Genomic DNA, 18,657 nt, shown 5'->3' on the forward strand with positions numbered 1-18,657 from the left:
CATGGTGTTGTGAGGTGTTCATGGTGTTGTGAGGGTGTTTGTTGAGTTGTGAGGAGGTTCCTTCATTGTTGTGCAGAGGAGGCACGAGCCCTGAGCCCCCTGGCAGCTGTGAAGTTGCAGGATCTGGGGTGATGGAATGCTGAGAAGGGTGATGGAGTCTGGTGGGAACCCAAACAGCATCAGCCACAGGTCAGTGGGGAATAAGGGCTGGGGTGCTGCCCCTGAAACTCTGGAATCCACCCCAAATCGTGTGGGAGAAGAGACCTCTACTGAAATGCTGCTGTCCTGTCTCAGGAGCTGGCTTTGGAACTGAAAGGGGAGGATTAGGAAGGGTTCAGGAAGAGCCAGGAATGCAACTCCAGGGGGCACAAATCTGCTTCATGAACTACTTGGGGGTGTTCTGTCCATATATGAGTTATCCAAGGGAAGGCTGAGAGGGTGTGAGTGTATTTGGTGAGGGCAGGATATTACCTGGAAGACAAAAGCATGTCTTTACCCAATTGGTAGGAGTATCCAGGATGACAAGTTAAAATAAGATTAATCTAGGCTGGCCATCTGAGAAAAAATGAAAATTAGAAGCTGAAACAAATTCCCTTAGGACAGGGAAACTCCACATTTTTGAGTGTAACAGTCAGACACCCATGTGCCTTTCTAAAAGCCATGCAGGAGGTACATTCCCTTGTCCATGATTACCTAAAATAAAACGTGTCACATCATTTGTGGTAACCATCCAGGTTACTCTGCTGTTTCAGGGCTCTGTGCAGGATTTTTTAGGGGCTGGAGTGTTCACTAGGTGGTTCCTGGGGAAATTTGCATCTGGATCATGTTTGGCCATGAAAAATCAAATGGAGCTGGTGTAGGAGAAGGCTGAGAGCTGGACACCAGGGACCAGGGCACCAGTGCTACAGCTGGGATCTGTGTTTTGGGAGGACCTCCAGGCTACTGCCCCATCCAGGAAAAATGTTGTTGTCTGGCCTTTCCCAGGTGCAGTGGAACAAGGACACTCTCCCACTCCCATCACAACGCTGGGATCCCTAAAGTAACCCAACATGGGGAAATATCTTGCAAGAATCTCCTGGAGCAGTGTGGGTCAGCTCTGAGTGCTGCACTTCTGCTCTTCCTGTTTTCCTTTAGCTTCTCTCCCTCTCCTCTGCCCCTCCTTCCCTGTCTCCCTCTGCCCCCCTGAGCACTGAGGACACAGTGCCAACCTCTCCAGGTGTGCAAACTCTCTGCCTCCTTTGGCAGGTCCTGCCAGGGCCAGCCCACACTGCTGAAGGCTGCCAAAGCTCCTTCCTGACTCACGGTCTCCCATACCAACAGCAGAGAGGTGACTGCAAAGAGGGTCACTGCAGGGATGGCTGAGTCTCTTTCCCTGTGTTTTGGGGGGTGCCTGCAGCATTTTCCAGGGTGCCAGTGCTTGAATGGATCATCCAGGTCTGCTGCAACACCTTCTGTGGTGTTGAAAGGAATGGTGGTGGGTTGATTAAAAATGAGTGACAGTGCTGGGGCTATTTGGAATTTGTTGGGAACGTCTTTGAAGATGCAGAGGTCACCCTATGGCATTTCACTGGTCCCTAAAAAACTGAAACCAGAAATAAAACCTTGCATGTGATCACATTCAAATATCCCCTAGATGTCTAACATCCCAGGGGAAATCCCAGTCCCTGATACTTCCTTTTTAATTTTGATGGCATTGCTGACCAACGAGGCCCTGTTGAGTCTCCACTCACCACCCACCACCAGGCTGCAAGAATCAAACCCAGAAACAGCATCGAGCAGCACCCTGGGATTCCAAGTTCAGCTCCCTCTCTGCCAGAGTGCCACATCTCCCACCCCAGTCCTGTCATCTGTACACGATTCAGGAGGGTCCTGATGGCTCAGGAGGCGCCTCTGTGGCTTTTATGCTTCTGTCTGCAGAGCCGTAATTGCCTCAACCTTTGCACAGACACTGCAGCAAACAGTTGTTATTACTTGGCCACAGCCTTTAATATTTGCTGCAAGAAGGTGTCTGGTCCTTTGTAAGGTTTCTGGGAGGCTGAGATTTCCCAAACCCGGGAGCTGAGGGTGTCCTTGGCCTTGCTGGGGTGGGGACAAGTGGAGAGGTTGGTGGTCCTGTGCCAGACAGAGCCCCTCGAGGGGGTCACGGGGCAGATCACAGAATCCTGGAATGGTTTGGGGTAGAAAGGACCCTAAAGATCATCCAGTCCCAGCCCCCCTGCCATGGGCAGGGGACCAGCTGTGTCTGGCACTTGGGCACAGGGGATTCGAGGTGTTGCAAGGGCTGAACGGCAAGAAGAGAGGGAGTGTGAGACAGAAATCACCCCCGCAGCACCGAAGGTTTCCTGATAACCACAGAACCCTGGGATGCTCCTGGGCTCATCCTGGGAATCTGTGACTGTCCCCATCAGAATTAACAGCCAGGCTCTTTAATAGGCAGTGATAAGATATTACACAGAGTCAAATTACTCACGGACACCGGGCGGGATGTGCTCAGTTTTTATTTGCCTTCAGATCACAGAAATCCACAACGGGGTTAATTCTGGATCCAGCCATACCAGCCTGTTCTGGGAGCTTTAAAATTAAAGCAGTCACAAGGCTGCCCTTCGCTTTCCAGTGACTTATGCAAGAAACCAAACACATGAGAACAAAAGGACAAATGGAAACCTGAGGGTTCTGGCTAGGATTCAGACTTTTGTTTTGTTTTGTTTTGTACCCGGAGCAATTCGACGGAGTCAACTTTCCTGTGTCAGGAGAGAGGGGAGGGAGGGGGGGGTGTCCTGATTAGATCTAATTTCCTACCTGTTTACTGTAGGCATTTGCATAATGATCACCCTGCAAAGAGTGGTTAGCATATGCTAACACCGCTTCTTGCACCCATTAAAACACAAACCCCAGGCAGGCTGCTGCTGTTTACAGCACATCTCTTCCCCCTGATTGCATCCTAGGGGATGTGGCCAGCGGTGCCCCCACTACCTGAGGTGGCTGGAAGCCTATTCCAGATGTCACCAGGACAGGATGCAGAGAGATAAACACAAACTGGTTTGTTTCCACCCATAAAGAAAAATCAGAAGGCTGAAAAAGACATCATCTAAAGGCCTTTCAGGAGATGAGTTTGATGATCCTTGTGGGTCCCTCCCTGCTCAGGATATTCTGTGATTCTGTGATCCATTTTCCATGTTAGTTCCATACTCAGTGCTGGAAGAAAGTGATTTCTCCAGTGTCCTGTATTTCCAGCCCAAGCACTAGCTTGGCAAGAGCAGCTGGTAGATTTTGAGTCAAGGGCAGTGGTTCAGCTATTTGAAGCCAGCAGGACACATCTTTCACCAGAACTTTCACCAAAACAAATCTTCATGCAGAGTGTGATGATTTACAGATCCTCACCCCGACCCGGTGGGATGTTGAGCTTATTTGTAAATCATTTGTTTTCTGTGAGGACAGGCACAAGTGTGCCGCTGTTTTGGGAGAGTTTCTTGTCAGCTGAGTGACAAAAAAACAAAAAAAAAGAAGATAAAGGAGAGGGATGCAAGGCAGACAGGACTGTGCCATCACCAAAGGGTGCAGAGGATTGCAAGCTTTGAGGAGCCAAGCAGGGAGGTGTCAGCAAACAAACTCAAGCTGGTTCACCTTTCAGCAGAGCTGTTCATTGCTTTGCTTTGACAAAGAGGGTCCTGATGTCCTTCCCACCTCCTCCTTCTCTGTGACTCTTAGATGTGTTTTCACAGGTTGGCAGCTGCCTGCAGCAGCCACACAGGCTCTTCATGCTACAGAGTTGTGTCTCTTCCACATGCACATCTTTTTAATGGAAGCATTTTAGTAGCCTGAGTGACTCTGACAGAATCAAGACCAAATGTAGGCGTAGCTGGGCCAGCAGGTCTCGGAGGGAACAGAATTATCCAGGGAATGGGCAATCACCTCTCCCCTGGGATGGAGGAGCCCACCACATTGCAGTGGCTCTCTACTCTGGGAAGGCTTGTTCTTGACAAATTCACATCAGCTGCCTCCTGTCAGGTAGTATTCTGCATAAACTGCATAGTCCTAGAATGAAAAAGTGAAAACAATTCAAGTTTGAAGTTTTTTGTGGGTCTCCAGTCCTAGATCCTGTGCAAAGTAGAGGAAGCTTCAAATTTAAATCACACTGCTGTGGTCAGATTTTGAATATTTCTGAGGATAGAGATTCCTCTAAGGTTTTCTGGCCTCTCTCTGGAGGCTTTGCTCATGTGGAGGAGAGTTTTTACCAGTCTGGTGTCTGTGATGGAGGGGGAGCCTGAGAAGCCCACAACTCCGTCTGAGTGAGGGATCATTTGCCCCAGCTCCCTCAAGCATTGCTCTCTCCTGCTTTGTGCCAATCACAGAAATACTCCTTAGAATCCCAGAATCCCAGAATGGTTTGTGTTGGAAGGGGCTTTAAAGATCACATGGTTCCATCCCCCAGGAATGTGGAACCACTGATCTTTAAGGCCCCTTCCAACGCCAGTGCTGATCCCTGGCTGGACAGGGGAGTTAAGGGTTTATGGCAGAGCCAGATGTGTGCAGAGGTAGGACCAGGTGGTCTTTGCTCTGTTCTGCTTTGTGAAGCCCCTCTGAGTGATCCCACAGTGTGTCCCCTAGCAGGGACATCCACCTCCAGCCAGCTGCTTCGGCAGCTGCTGCAGGGCAGTGTCCTCTTGGATCCACCTCTCTTCCACACCAAACGTCCTAATGATCCTTCACAACATCTGGGAGCTCTGGCACATCTGCAAGGGTATTCCAGAGATTCCCATCACACTGCACTGGACCAGGGACAGCAGAGATCATCTTGGAGTGGCATCATCTTCTTTGTGTCCTTGTCCACATTTCCCAGCAGTGGTGGAATGGAGGTGTTAAAGTGACTCTGGGGGAGAGTTTTTGCTTTCTGTGTCATACACAGGGCCCTGATGCTGCCCTTCCTAGCTGGAGGCAATGCTGTGGGATTCCTTCTGCCACTCCACACCCTGTCCCAGCCCCTGGCTAGCCCTCACAAGCGAGTCTGTCCCTGTGGGGTCTGCAAGGCAGAGTTCCCACCTCAGTAATGCAAACACCTTGTGCCTTTCCTCTTGATTTCATGTAACAAACAGTATCTCATTCTGCTGGGGGTCCCACAGCTCCTCAAATACTTTTTTCAGCTGCTCCAGGATCCCTGGCAGGATTCCTGGAGATGCTGTTTCGTTCCCACCTCTTCCCTTTTCCTCATGAACCTGTTAAGATTTCTGCTTTCTCACATCCCCATGGTCAGCTGCCTGTGCAGATGTTTCCATCTCGTAGGAGGCTGTTTGTCCACAGATCCAGCATTTCCAGTTTGCTTTCTTCTCTGGTTGCTGGATGTTTTCCTGTCTGTTGTTATCATGGAATCATGGAATCATAATGTGGTTTGTGTTGGAAGGGACATTAAAGATCATTTTTAAGGTTCCAATCCCCTGCCACGGGATTGTTCTCTGCCAGGGCAGGGACACCTTCCACTATCCCAGGGTGCTCCAAGCCCTGTCCAACCTGGCCTTGGACACTTCCAGAGATCCAGGGGCAGCCACAGCTTCTCTGGGCACCCTGTGCCAGGGCCTCCCCACCCTCACAAAGGGTGAAGCAAAGAATTTCTTCCCAAAATCCCATCCATCCCTGCCCTCTGGCACTGGGAAGCCATTCCCTGTGTTCTGTCCCTCAATCCCATGTCCCAAATCCCTCTCCAGCTCTCCTGGAGCACCTTCAGGCCCTGCAAGGGGCTCTGAGATTTCCCTGGAGCCTTCCCTTCTCCAGGTGAGCATTCCCAGCTCTCCCAGCCTGGCTCCAGAGCAGAGGGGCTCCAGCCCTTGGAGCATCTTCATGGCCTCCTCTGGACTCACTCCAGCAGCTCCAAATCCTTCTCATGCCGGGACCCCCAGAGCTGGATGCAGAAGTGACAGAACAGCTCTGTGTTCCTGGCAGAGATGGACATCTTTGCATTCCTGATTTACCAACAAGGCATGGAGACACTGTAGGTAGGACTGGGTGCCTGTGGGCTCTGTTTGGGATCAGCCAGGTATCTCAGGCACATCTCAAGTCTCCAAAGGTGAGCTACTGCTGATATCTCAAAAATTTGCATTTTCCTTGGCAGTCAGAGCTGGTGATCCTAATCCTACACCTGGAAGAAAGGGGCAGCCCTTGGAAGCTGCTGTTTTCTGCCATCATTCCATAGCTGCAGGGACTGGTGCAAGAGCCCAGCTCTCATGCTGGAACCGCACGTTGTGTTCTCATTATGCAACCGCTGTATTTTAATAGAAACCTCTTTTTTAGGCAGTCTCAAAAACAGTCGGATTTTTTTTTCCCTCCTTCTGTCAAATGACCAACTTAATAATTCACTAGTTGTGCTGGGATTAGGCACTTTGGGCCACACTCTGGATTTCTTATCTTTAATGTAGTTCTCGACGACAACTTCTGCACTTAATCCCCTGACAAAACTCCCTTTGATTCCCGCGACAGTCGCTCACAGAGATCAAACGCAGGACTCTGCTCTGTCAGGTAGAGCCAGGCGAATATTTTGTGACAAATAATTTACCCACAGCCTTTCTCCTCATTTTCCCTCCACAAATTGTCCATTCTGCTGAGGCTTGGGGCTGATGATGGATTTGTTTCTGGCTGCACGAGCGCGAGTTCAATGAGCTGTCCATGAGAAAGAGCCTGAGAACGTTTAAAGAGCTTCGGTGTTCGTGGGCTTTGACCTCGCTCAGGATCAGCTTTGGGCTGAGCCCACCTCACCCCACAAGTGACATCAGCACTCGTGAGTCATTCCCTCGTGTTTCTGTTCCAGGTTGGAAGAGCAGTGACTCTCTGAGCCCAGACATGCAGCGCAAATAATCTCTCACATCACCTTACAATTTCCTGTTCCGTGGGTGTGCTGTAATGTATGCGCCTGATAGGGGCTTTATCACTTTCCCTTCTAAGAATAGTCTCCAAAACCCAGGCAGAGGCGAGACAGGGATGTGCAGAGATAAAGGGACCTGATTTCCATGTGGGATCATGTCTGGCAGGGACAAGGGGCACTCATTGCCCAGCAGCCCACATTGCATGGCCAGAGATTGAACAGACACTCCCATTTTTACCCTTTCATTGCTGTGGCACTTATACCAGTTTAACTGAGCATTAATAGTATCTCTATTTGTGTTATATTAATGCAATCTGGCTATTTTAGGTAGAGAAAAAATTAGAAGTTAGTATTAATTAGGAATTTTTTCTGATGTGGAATGATTTGAGCAATATTATGACTGTAATTTCACAGGCAGGAAAGCTTTATCTTGCAATTCATATCAACTCTAGCTCTTTTTTGTTTTTTCCCTTTTTCAAAAATGAATGAAATGCCCAAAAGTCTCAAAATGCACCAAGGGGGGAACTTTAAGGTCTCCATTTATTTTCCAAACAGCCCTGGTAACGCCTGCAGGGAGCAGAGAGCAGTGCTGTCTTACCAGGGCCCACAGAGACGCTTCATTAACCCAATTAAGCAGGTGGATGGAGAGGGTCTCTCTGATAATTTACACCTTACTAATGAAGTGTGTGACTCTTAATCTCCTCCAAACAAGATACACTCATGAAACACTGGTGCAAGGAAAGGGGAAATTAATTAGGTGAAAAAACTATGAGATTATAGCAGAGGGATTCCAACGAGGCAACTGTAACATGGCTGGTGATTCATTTGTGCCTGTCTTAAATTAATGTCTGAGCTGTCAAGTAAATAAGACCCAGCATTATTTTGGCTTAAAAGACATTCTCACCAGGCCTAGCATGAGGCACCTTATTTTACTGCATGACACACCATTTTCCATGTCCCATCTGCCTGAATGGCCCTGGGGTGAAACAACCCCACATGAAGCTGAGTTTGGTCTTTCCCTAAGATGTCTGGTGGAGGCTTAGAAGGAGCTACTTATTTTATGCCACCATTTCCAATGCAGTGACAGCTTTGTGTCACAGAAATGTCTGTGCCCACATTTGTGTCAGGGAGCTGTGGCTGTCCCATCCCTGGGAATGTTCAAGGCCAGGTTGGATGGGGTTAGAGCAACCTGGACTTCAAGGTCTTTCTCAACCCAAACCATTCTGTGATTCTACGAAATCATGGTCAGCAGAGAACTTCAACAGCCTGAGGGCTGGATGCCCAAAACAATACGAATTCTTCTGGCCTTCAGTGGCACTGGAAGACCCCAAAAAAATTCCCTGTCCTGCTTAGGGGCTGGTGAGTGATCTCTCTAAAATTGAGGGTGAACCTGACTCAAAAAATTTTCTATTTTGTACCTTTTAGAAGACACCACTCATCTTGTGTTCATGTACAACCCCTCTGCCACCAGGGAGTGGGGCCTTCAAAGTGTACAGGGTGAGAATGCCACCAAAATGTGTTTCATCCCTTAAATTGAACTGCTGGCCACTGAAAGATTCCCAGAGTAGCAGATCTGAGCAGATTTAGCACTGGAAATTGTATTCTGTCCTAAAAGGAACTCAATGAATCCAAGGATTTCAAAGCTTTTGGCAAACACAAATTAAATCAGCAATTAATTAAGTACTCCTCGTAAAATATGATCACTCAGTAATGCCAACTGCGGACATTCACAAACTGTGAGTCCAGCTCCCCAAAATTATGAGATTGGCTTAAAAAATCACGAGATTAAAACCCCAAATTGTTGCATTTTCTTTATCCACCATCTGGCTTCTCAGCCTCTAGGGTAAACATGCCTCATGTTTTCAACTGCAAGGGTGAGCCACTTACTTAAAACCATGAAAACTGAGATCCTGGTGCTTCATAATGACTCTAACAGCTCAGGCTTTCGGGGACAATGCCAAAAATCCTAAAACAGATTATAAAATCTGAAGAATTTGCAGTACTGATCACTTGTAACTGGAATGTATTTGGCTCAGCAGCTAGTTCCAAATGCAGGAATCCAGTGCAAGAGCTGCTGGAGAAGGAATAACAAAGGCTCTCCATCCTGATCAAAACTGCAGGAGAATTTAGGTGGAAGAGATACAGTGACAGAGGCAGGATGTCGTGCAGTCCTTGCTGGAATTTAGCCAAGGCATGGCAGATAAACACATCAGTTCTCCTGAAAACTCTTCTGGGATTGTTAATTATTACAAATAATTGCTCCTGTCTCTCTGGGAGGTGGTTGCAGGCAATACCACAGCACTGGCTGTGGGGTGATGGCTTCATATGGAGCCACAGATGTGAGTGCCACCCCCAGGAACCTCACTCCCCCAGCTCCACAGCCCTGACAGACAGTTTGTGTCAGGAAAATCCTGTCTCAGGCTGATCCGACTTAGCTTGTGAGACAGGGCCATTTTGGTGGCAGGGCTGGCAGCCACCGCATTACTGTCTGGGGAAGAATTTACGCTGCAGTGGGAATGGCAAATTATCTGGAGGGAAATGTAGCTGCAGCAGGGCCGTGGCTGGCCAGAACCAGGAAAACAGATTTCAAACTAATGTAAACAGCTTGGGTTTATCACCGGGTTTGCAGGTTCAAAAATAAATATCATCGTTTTCGTGGTCCGAAAGTTGGTTATTTTCTACTGACACTTCGAAAATGTAGTTTTCCAGTGACCTTGAAAACCACTTTAAATGTGTTTTGCAGTCATTTAAAAACCTGAGGTTAATAAAAGAGATTCAGAGAAAGAAAGGAAGCCTCAATTCTTTAAGCAGGCCTATTTGTCAAGGGAGGGAAGATGAACTTGCAGCCACCTGAGCATCCAAGCTCATGTATTTTAGAGAAAACCACTTCTAATGTCTTTGCCACAGCAGGATCCTCTGGGCATCAAGAAGCTGTTTTCTCCAAGGAGAAACGTTATAGCAGTGCTTAGGATAGGCTCTGATCTTTGCACCTAAACCTATTTAAAGTGACATTAAGGGTTTTGTGCTGCTATGAAATTACCTTGGGCCAGGGAGAGCCCTCGCTGGCTGCGCGCTCCACGCTCCGCTGTGGGAATCGAGGCACAAACAGGTTGAGCTACGGACAAATTCATGCAGTGAGCACCAGCCAGGGCTATTTGAGCAAAAAAGATACAGCCTCTGACTCAGAAGCTCAGTGCTGCAAGGAATGGAGGTGATAAGGGGGAGGGCTGACCTCATTTTTATGGTTTTTCTCTAAGCACCTCTACTAGATGGACCTTCAGGCCAAGCTGTGAATGGTCACTGGTGTTCTCCTGTCCCTGAGGATTCAGCCCCAGCCCAGAAAAGCAGCACCAGGAGGAGCTCCCAAACACACAGGGCTGTGGGCAGGAGAAGCAGTTCAGATGCAGAAGATATTGGTTAACCTGTGAGCTGTGGACCTCAGAAAGCTTCGCTCCACTTGGACCCATTCCCTGCTTTCCAACGGATGTTTGTGTACTGGATAAAGATAAATAAGTGCCTGTGGCTCAGTAATTAATGCCAGGACCCATCAATGGTGTGCTTTTCACCTTGGTAGTGCCCATGGAACCAAGCACCTCACCAAGTTGCTTTCTTTCTCCAAAAGATGCACCAGCAGGTCACGGATAGGTTAAATATGGCAGCTCTCAGGAGCTGTTTTATCCTGTGTGCAAACCTGGTTATAAAGCTTATCAAGAAGAGAGGCTTGGTATCACAGTCTAGTACTCATAATTAATCCTGGAGACAGCACGGATTTAGATTCATTGGGGCTGACTTCAAATTAAAAAGTCACTATTAGCATGTGAAACAGACACCATATGTTATGTATTAACACTACAGAGGTTACAGAATGTTGTGTATTTTTTGTTTCAAGTGAGATAGGTATAAATGTGTCCTTTTCTGTGTTTTGCTTTACATAAAGTTGTCTCCATTAAGGGTGGTGGTGGAAGATGACTTTAGAGAGATTGCTCTGCCAGGATCTGCTTGTTGCAGACACCCATACAGATGTGGTCCTTGTTTACAGAGCCATTTGGATTTGTATTTATAAAATTGTTCTGGGTTTATGTGTATTTTAAATGATATTATTACAGCTAAAATACAATACTGATCGGTACACATACCAATCAAATAGAAAAGGCATGCACACATCAAAATATGTGATATATTTACACATACAAATAACCCAAAATACAGAGGGAAATGCTGTCTGAGGATATATTTGGCAGCATCCTATAAAACCTCATTGTTTGGGGAGTTAATACAACGTTCTCAGTGTCTCCAGTCATCTGAAATTTCAGTTTAAAGTTTTTGCACAATCACAGCCAACATAAAATGCAGCAGGAAATCGCCATTAGTCAAATGTGGTCGTCTAATCCCACTGCAAAATGGAGCTTTTTCATTTTGATCCTGCCACGGGTTAGTTTGTGATTTCATATGTCAGATACATCAATTCTGCCAAGGAGAGGAGATGGGGAAGAACAAATTAAAAATATAGCCTCCTTTGCTTCGGGGGAAGTAGGGAGAGCAGGTCTTTGTAGGGAACAGTAATAATGATCTCATTTGAGAGACTTTCTGGGTTTGATTCTTTGCTGCCCTTCCTCATAGTTAATTACACCCTGGCAAATTGAGGGCCTAAGCAGCAAATCCAGATGAACACATATTCCCTCTTTTCTGCTGGGATTGCACAGGGAGAGTGCACGTAGGGACCACATCCTTGGATGTGCCCATGCCAGGGATGAGAGCCCTGACTGGTCACTGATGGGAAAATGTGTGTTTTTATCTCTCCCTCTTTCTTTCCCTCATCTCATTTTGCTCCTCACTCTCTCCCACTTTCTAATTCTTTCCCTTCATTCCTACCACCACTGGGATAAATACAGCAACAGCCCCTCTCTTCCCAGAGCCTCATGCTTGGGAGGATATTTGTGTGTGCCACACTCTGCTTGATGATTTGTCTTAAGATAATTATTTCTAATGGCTGTTGTTGTTTTTCCTGCAGAAACTGTAATGTAGCCCCTTTTGTCTCATTGGCTGGAGCCTGTTGTTTCTGTAAGAAAAACAATAGACCCTCAGATTAGGACTGCATATTATGGCTCTACTAGCACAGCAGGCTTTTGGTATTGGTACCAATCCTATCAATTCCTGGCATCCTTCCCCCTTTACTCCTGGTAATTAATCTTTTCATGAATGCTGTCACATTTAAAGCCATTTCATTAAGTTTCTGCTCCCTACATTTTTATGTAACTCCCCGCATCCCTCATCTGCTCCATCAGCTGGAGAGAGGCAGTGCCGGGTGCTGGGGTGGCTCATCCCTCTTCCCTCCCTGTGGAACAGGCAGTCCAATCCATGAAGTCACACACTGATGATAGACGGGTGGACTCATGCTTCAGACAGCCTGAAAGGGGCAAAATTGAGCCATCAAAAATTAGGAAAAGCCCCTAAGAGACTCCACACGTGGGATGTGATGCCCTTTTCCCAGATGTGTGTGAGTAGCAAAGGCCAGATAGGGAAGGACTTACACACCTTGTGCAAATACAAAAGGTTTTTCATGTGAAACTCTGCAGGTTTCTCAAAGCAGGGACAGGATTTTGGGACAATCGCTTCCTCCTGGTGTGCACTGATGCTCCTCCTTCCTCCCCCTCAGTAAGTATCTCCCACAAAACACACCAGCTTCAAACCACTTCTATAAAGCAGGAGGTTTTCTGGGTGAGGGAAGGAAAAAAGAGTTTTTAAGCCATTTTTGCTGCTGTGCCTGCAGACTGTCATTCCTGGTTGTGGAAGGGAGGTGGGTTGGGTGGTCACACAGCCTGTGGCTGCAGTGCACATCTTCTTAGGGCACAGCAGCAGGGTGAGAGACAAAAGATTGTATTCCCAGCCCTGCCTCAAGTGACCTTGTGCAACCTCTTAATTACTGCAATTACTTGCCTCCTGAGATGACATTATTAGGCCCTGCTCAGTAATAAGGGCTGTGAAGTTCACAGAATTATTTGTGCCAGTTGGTGGAAGAGCAGGGAGCAAAACACCAGGGCATCTTGTGGCTCCCAAACCAGCACAGGGTCAAGAGGGGTTGATTGCTGGCTCTTCCCTGAAATTTGGAGCCAGTGGCATCCCAGTGTCAGGTTTGGAGCTGGGATTTTTTCAGTGTAGCACCTGCAGTGGGGGTGACCAAAGGGCTGTGATGTGGCTGCACCTAAACCTGTTTTTACCAGGGACAGAAAACAGCAAGTGTCCCCCTCCAGCACTGCCCATCTGCTATATTCTATGTTTCTCCCCCAAATCAAACTCCAAAGTGGTAAAATACCAACTACAAAATTTGAAAGGGTTAAACCCAAATGCTGCTGAAGCCAATTTTTAGCATTAGCAACACTAATTCAAAACTCCAAAGGGCTGGGGCATTTTGCTGTCCTTGGGGGAAAAAAACAAAAAAAAAAACCCAAAACACATCTAAAAACCCTAAAACAAACAACTAAAAGCAGACAGAACTGCAGAATTCACCCTAAGGCAGGGAATAAACATTGAGAATCTCAAGTGAAGTGTTTAGTTATTGAGAAGCAACAGCAGCTGAAAACAGGAGACTAAATGGAAAAAAAACTAAACAGCCTTAAGTGTAATCACTGGTAGCTCCAGTGACAGCTGTAGCTGCTTTTGGTTTTGGCTGAGGCTGCTGGGATGGAGAAACACCCTTCCCACCTCGATGTTTGCTTGCACCAGGTGTGACAACGTGGCTCTCACCCAACACCTGCTGCCGTGGTCAGCTTTGACCTGGAGGGCTCGTGTTTGGCTGGAATGACCCACAAGGATGCCAACCCTCCTCAGCACCAGCTGCAATCCAAGCCCTGATTCCTCACTCCCAGGCTCCTCTGCCTGGCTGCTCCCGTGTCAGAGGACACAGGGAACCCCCAGGGCAGATGCCCTGCTCAGGTCCCTCATCCATCCTGGAATTAGGGTGCTGAATGGCTTGTTTGGGAAAGGGTGGAGGGCAGGGGCTGGGCCAAAGAGCTGCGTGGAGGAGAAGGGCAGGAATGTCAATCTGCCCTCCAGAGCAGCTTTGGGTATAGAGGGGCCAAGGAGAAACTCATCTCTGTAGTTTTTTGGGTGGAAGGAGGTGCCATGGCCAGCCAGGCAAACAGGAGGGGAGAAAGCCCAAGGCACTCGCTGGGGGCTGCAGGGAATGAGTTCCAGTACCCTTTATCCCTTGTGAATAATTCAGCTTCTCTCTCTGTGCATCTTCTTCTCCACTGGAGCCAGAGGGAGCAGCCCTGCCCTCCCTCCAACATCTGCCTGGCAATTGCATTACGCTACATCCTCGGTGTTTTTTTCTGTTTGGACGCTTTTTTCTCCTTATTTTTTTTGTCCACTGACATACCTCTATAATAGGGGAGGTAAAATATTTTTCATTATCCTCTCCCCAGAATGTGGAAATCTTCAAAGAGGAGGTAGGAGGGAGGTTAGCTCCTCCAGCCTCATTTCCCTACTGCTGCCATTCCTTGGCTGTTCATCACAAAATGAGCCCACATGCCCATTGCATCGTGGCACTGAGCCCGTCGTATGTTTTGCCTTTTCCTCTTTTTTTTTTTCCCCCCTAAAATTATTTCATGTTGCAAACCTGGCCATTATTTCATGCTGTTTAAACTATATTTGTAGTCTTTGATCATACATAAGTAGAGTGAAGTAAACTGCTGATAGTGAAGATATTGTTCTCTGTGTTTCTCCCCTCGCTTTGTTCATTTCATTATGCCCATAAGCTCGCACAAAATGTTCATTGTGGCGGTGCACCTTTGTTATTAATTCTTGTGGTGCCCCACATATTTTTATGAAACGTGGTTCATTCGCAAATGGAATGATTAGGGAGTCCATGGCAGTGAGCATGGGTGTATTTCACACACAACACACTATTATTTGCACCCCAAACACGTATTTATCCCCATAAACAGAGGGACCAAACCCTCGTGTCCTATTTATGTCCTGGAAATACTTTATAATCCAGCTGCTAGGGATCATTGTCAAACTAAAATCTTGCTGACTTATGGACATAGATTGCTGCCTTGAGACCTGGTACAGCAGCACAGGGACACAACAGAAATACCCCACCCAGGATTTCCAGGCAGGTACAACAGCCCAGGACATCTCATTTGACACCAGTGTGTCTCCTTATCCTTGGAACCATTATTTATAAGGAGGCAGAGGGGTTAAATGGATAACTGCACCACACAGCAAGGAGGTGGGAACTGATTTGTGGTGTTGAACCCCAGCCTGGCTCCTGCTTCCTTCATTTTTGAGCCCCATGGATGAGGACATGGCCATGCTGGAGGCTTTTTTTCAGAGAGAACAGGTACCTAATCCCACTGACTGGCCTCGTTTAGTGGGAGACAGATGTCCCGTTCCCAGGTTGCTCTGCAAATCACAGCGAGTCACTCCATCAAGTAATTAAAAAGCTGCCCATGTGCAGGACATGGATAAGCTTCTCTCCAGCCCTGACTCTGCTCCACACCCTCATGTCTGTCGTGTGCAGAGCACAGAGGTGTGATATGTGTGTGATTTATCCAACATATCTTCAGCCTACTTTGATTTTTCCTTGTAATTCATTATTTTAGTTACTAGGAAAGAGAGAGGTAAAAAAACCTCCTTTTTTTTTCTGCTGAAAAACAGCAATCCTGTCCCTCCAGCTCAAGTCCAGCTGTGCAGGGAAGGTGAAATAGGTGGGCAGGTGTGAGGTGTGATGAGAAGAGCTGCTGAACTACATCCACAGAACCACAGATGCATAGAATATCCTGAGCTGGAAGGGACCCACAAGGACCAACAAGTGCAACTCCTGGCCCTGCACAAGGCAGCCCCCTGAGCAGGGTGACTGGAGGAGACCCCAGAGTCATGTCTGAGCAGGGGACAGGGTCCCTTCCAACCTATGGAGGAAAGATTTGGAATTTGGCACTGGAAAAGTTGCCCAGAGAAGCTGTGGCTGTCCCATCCCTGGAAATATTCAAGGACATGTTGGACAGGGCTTGGCACACCTGCCCTAGTGGAAGGTATCCCTGTTCTTGGTGAGAGGGCTGGAATAATGTGTGTTTCAAGGTTTCTTCCAACTCAAACCATTCTGTGATGGTTCTGTGATGATGATTTCCCTTCATGTGTGTCTCAGGTGACGTGGGCACATGCTGCTGCAGATGTTCCCAACAGCTGCTTTTTTGCCACTTGCAGAGGGGTTTTCCATCCTTAAATGGCTTCATTCTGATGTGTGGGGCTACCAATACTCTGTGATGGGTTCCAGGAACTCAGCTTGCACCCTCTGATTTGTGCATTAAAGCCCCAAACTCTTCCTTGGAAGGCATCTTCCCTTTCTAGCCTTGGTAAATACAGTGTCCAATTGCAAAATGCTGATATTGTGCAGCATGGAAAAGGCTTTTTTCCCCCTGAGTTTTATTATATACAATTGATTATACACCATTTTTCTCTCCTTCTGAAACCTGCACAATTGGACTCATGTCGCCAGAAGAACCTGCTGTTACCCAGCCCCAGGGAGAAGAAACAGAGAACAGGAAGAAAGCCATTTTTTAAAGCTCTTAAAAGTTTTAAAAAACCATTTCTCTATGAAACATCTTGCAGCTCTGTGTACCGGGGGCCTTGTGATTGTCACACGGTACTGGGGCCACCGCAGCAGTGTGAGTGCACTTCTGTGTGAGCATTTCCAGGCAGAGATGAGCTCGCTGCCATCCCTCTCCCAGGCCTGTTTCCTTCCATAGTCAGGGTACCACTGTCTTTTTGCACCTCACAACCTGCCAAGTCAAGGGCCACAATGTGGGGACCAAATTAAACTCAAGAATGGAACGGTTTTACTGAATGATTTGACTTCTGGTCTGGAGGCTGTGGAAGAGCAGAGCCTGGATGAGAGCAGAGATGAGGCAGAAGAGAGAATATCAAGCCAGAGACATGGCCTAGAGGTGGATTTTTGAAGCTTGGGTTGTGCTTCATCAGCAGGCTGCTCTGGTTGCCCAGTGCCAGCGGAGCTGTTGGTCTGGGCTCGGTGGAGCAGCCAAGCAGTGATGACCACACTGGGATTCACTGGCCCAGCATTGCTGGTGTGGGTCCATCCTCCAAGGCCTGGGCAGCACAAGGTCTGGGCTCTCTGCACCTCTCTCCACTCATAGATGGACCATGAAAGAGCAGGAACACTGTGGGAGATGCAGCAGTAACCTCTGGGGTGCACAGGGAAGGAGCATGGGGGATATTTCCTGGGTTGTCAGAACCTCAGAAGATGTCTTTTCCCTGGAGGTGGTGGCCACCTGGATGCCCTTGTGAGCCCTCCCCACTGCCACCAGCCCAGAGCAGCCTCTGGCTGTGCCACCAGCAGTAGCTGGGGCCAGCAGTGCCCCTGGCACTGCACAGGTGACACACAGCACGTTTCACTTACACACAGAAGGGACCACCTGAAGCTCCACTCCCAGCTGGGCTGAGCTACAGCCACCTCACCATCTGGCTGCTCTCTGTGTCCTGCTGACATGGAACTGTCAGGTGAATCATCCTCACCAAGCACCAGGTGAGCTGAGTTTAACTCAGAGCATCACAGGTGGTGGGAATGGCTTGAGCCTCCAGATGCTTCTGGGAGGAAAGGGGAGGATGCTAAAAATATTTCATAGAATCCTAAACTCAGATTGGGTTGGGTCAGAAGGGACCTTTAAGGTCATCCTGTCCAACACCCTGCAATAAGCAAGGACATCTTCAACTAAAAAAAAACCCTCACTGACCTTATTAACATAAAAATAAGAATATGTAGAACAAGAATTGTCCTTTTTAGTGTGGGGTTCAAAGACTGGATCATCATTTGGGTGGTTATCACAGCTTATTCCTTTACATAAATGAAAAAGGAACCTAACACAGAGACAGCTTGTAAAGACCCAAACTAGCCTTCCTAACTGTGAGCATTTCTGCAGCCTCCAAATTATCCTCTAATCTCAATTATATATATAAATATAAAAGCATACAGACTATCCTTACTAGCTGGGAAAATTCCGGTGCCTGGGAGTCTCCAAATCATCCTCTGGTAGTGATTAAATACACACACGAAAAAAATAAATAAGTAAGTAAATAAATAAATAGCTTAAGGGAAAACAAAACAAAACAAAACAAGATTTTCTCCATTTTTTGTTTGTTTTTTTTTTTCCTCTATCACAGCTGATAAATCATGATGATTCCCTGATTCATTGCAGATAGATCAGCTTTGCAACAGCTTTCGGGCGCCACCAGTTTTGCTACCCACGAGCATTAAAACACTTTGTGTGGCTGAGCCGTAATTTTAGTGACTGAGAAACACTGAGGGATTGGGAAGGGGCAGTAAATACACGCTGCTGGTGTAGAGAGTGGCCTTCCAAAAAGGATTTCAGGGTCGAATGCTGTCTCTGTTTACCCCGTGTAAATCAGGTGCAACTCCACTAAAGCTAATAGAGGTAGCCTGGTGTCAAGCCCACGCGGATAAAAGGATCAGGCCCTCTAAGCTTTAAAGTTATGAGTCTTTTCAAACTGCAGATCTACTGTCATCATTTCAGTGATTACTTCTCTCTTTTTTTTTTTTTCCCCAACACACAAACATAAAATAGTAACAAGATTATCAGATTAAAGAGCCAAAGAACAGCCAGTTTATTATACTCCTGCATCTAAAAACACTCAAATCTTATAGGTTTCCTTCCCACTCTGCATCTTGAGGGGGGAGATCAGTATGTTTGTTTTTATTTGGTTTTATTTTTTTTGTTTCATGGCAGCCTAGTATGGCTAGGCAGGAAAATAAATATTATGAATTGCACAGT

This window comes from Parus major, chromosome 5, assembly GCF_001522545.3.
Source record: "Parus major isolate Abel chromosome 5, Parus_major1.1, whole genome shotgun sequence".
NCBI lineage: Eukaryota > Metazoa > Chordata > Aves > Passeriformes > Paridae > Parus > Parus major.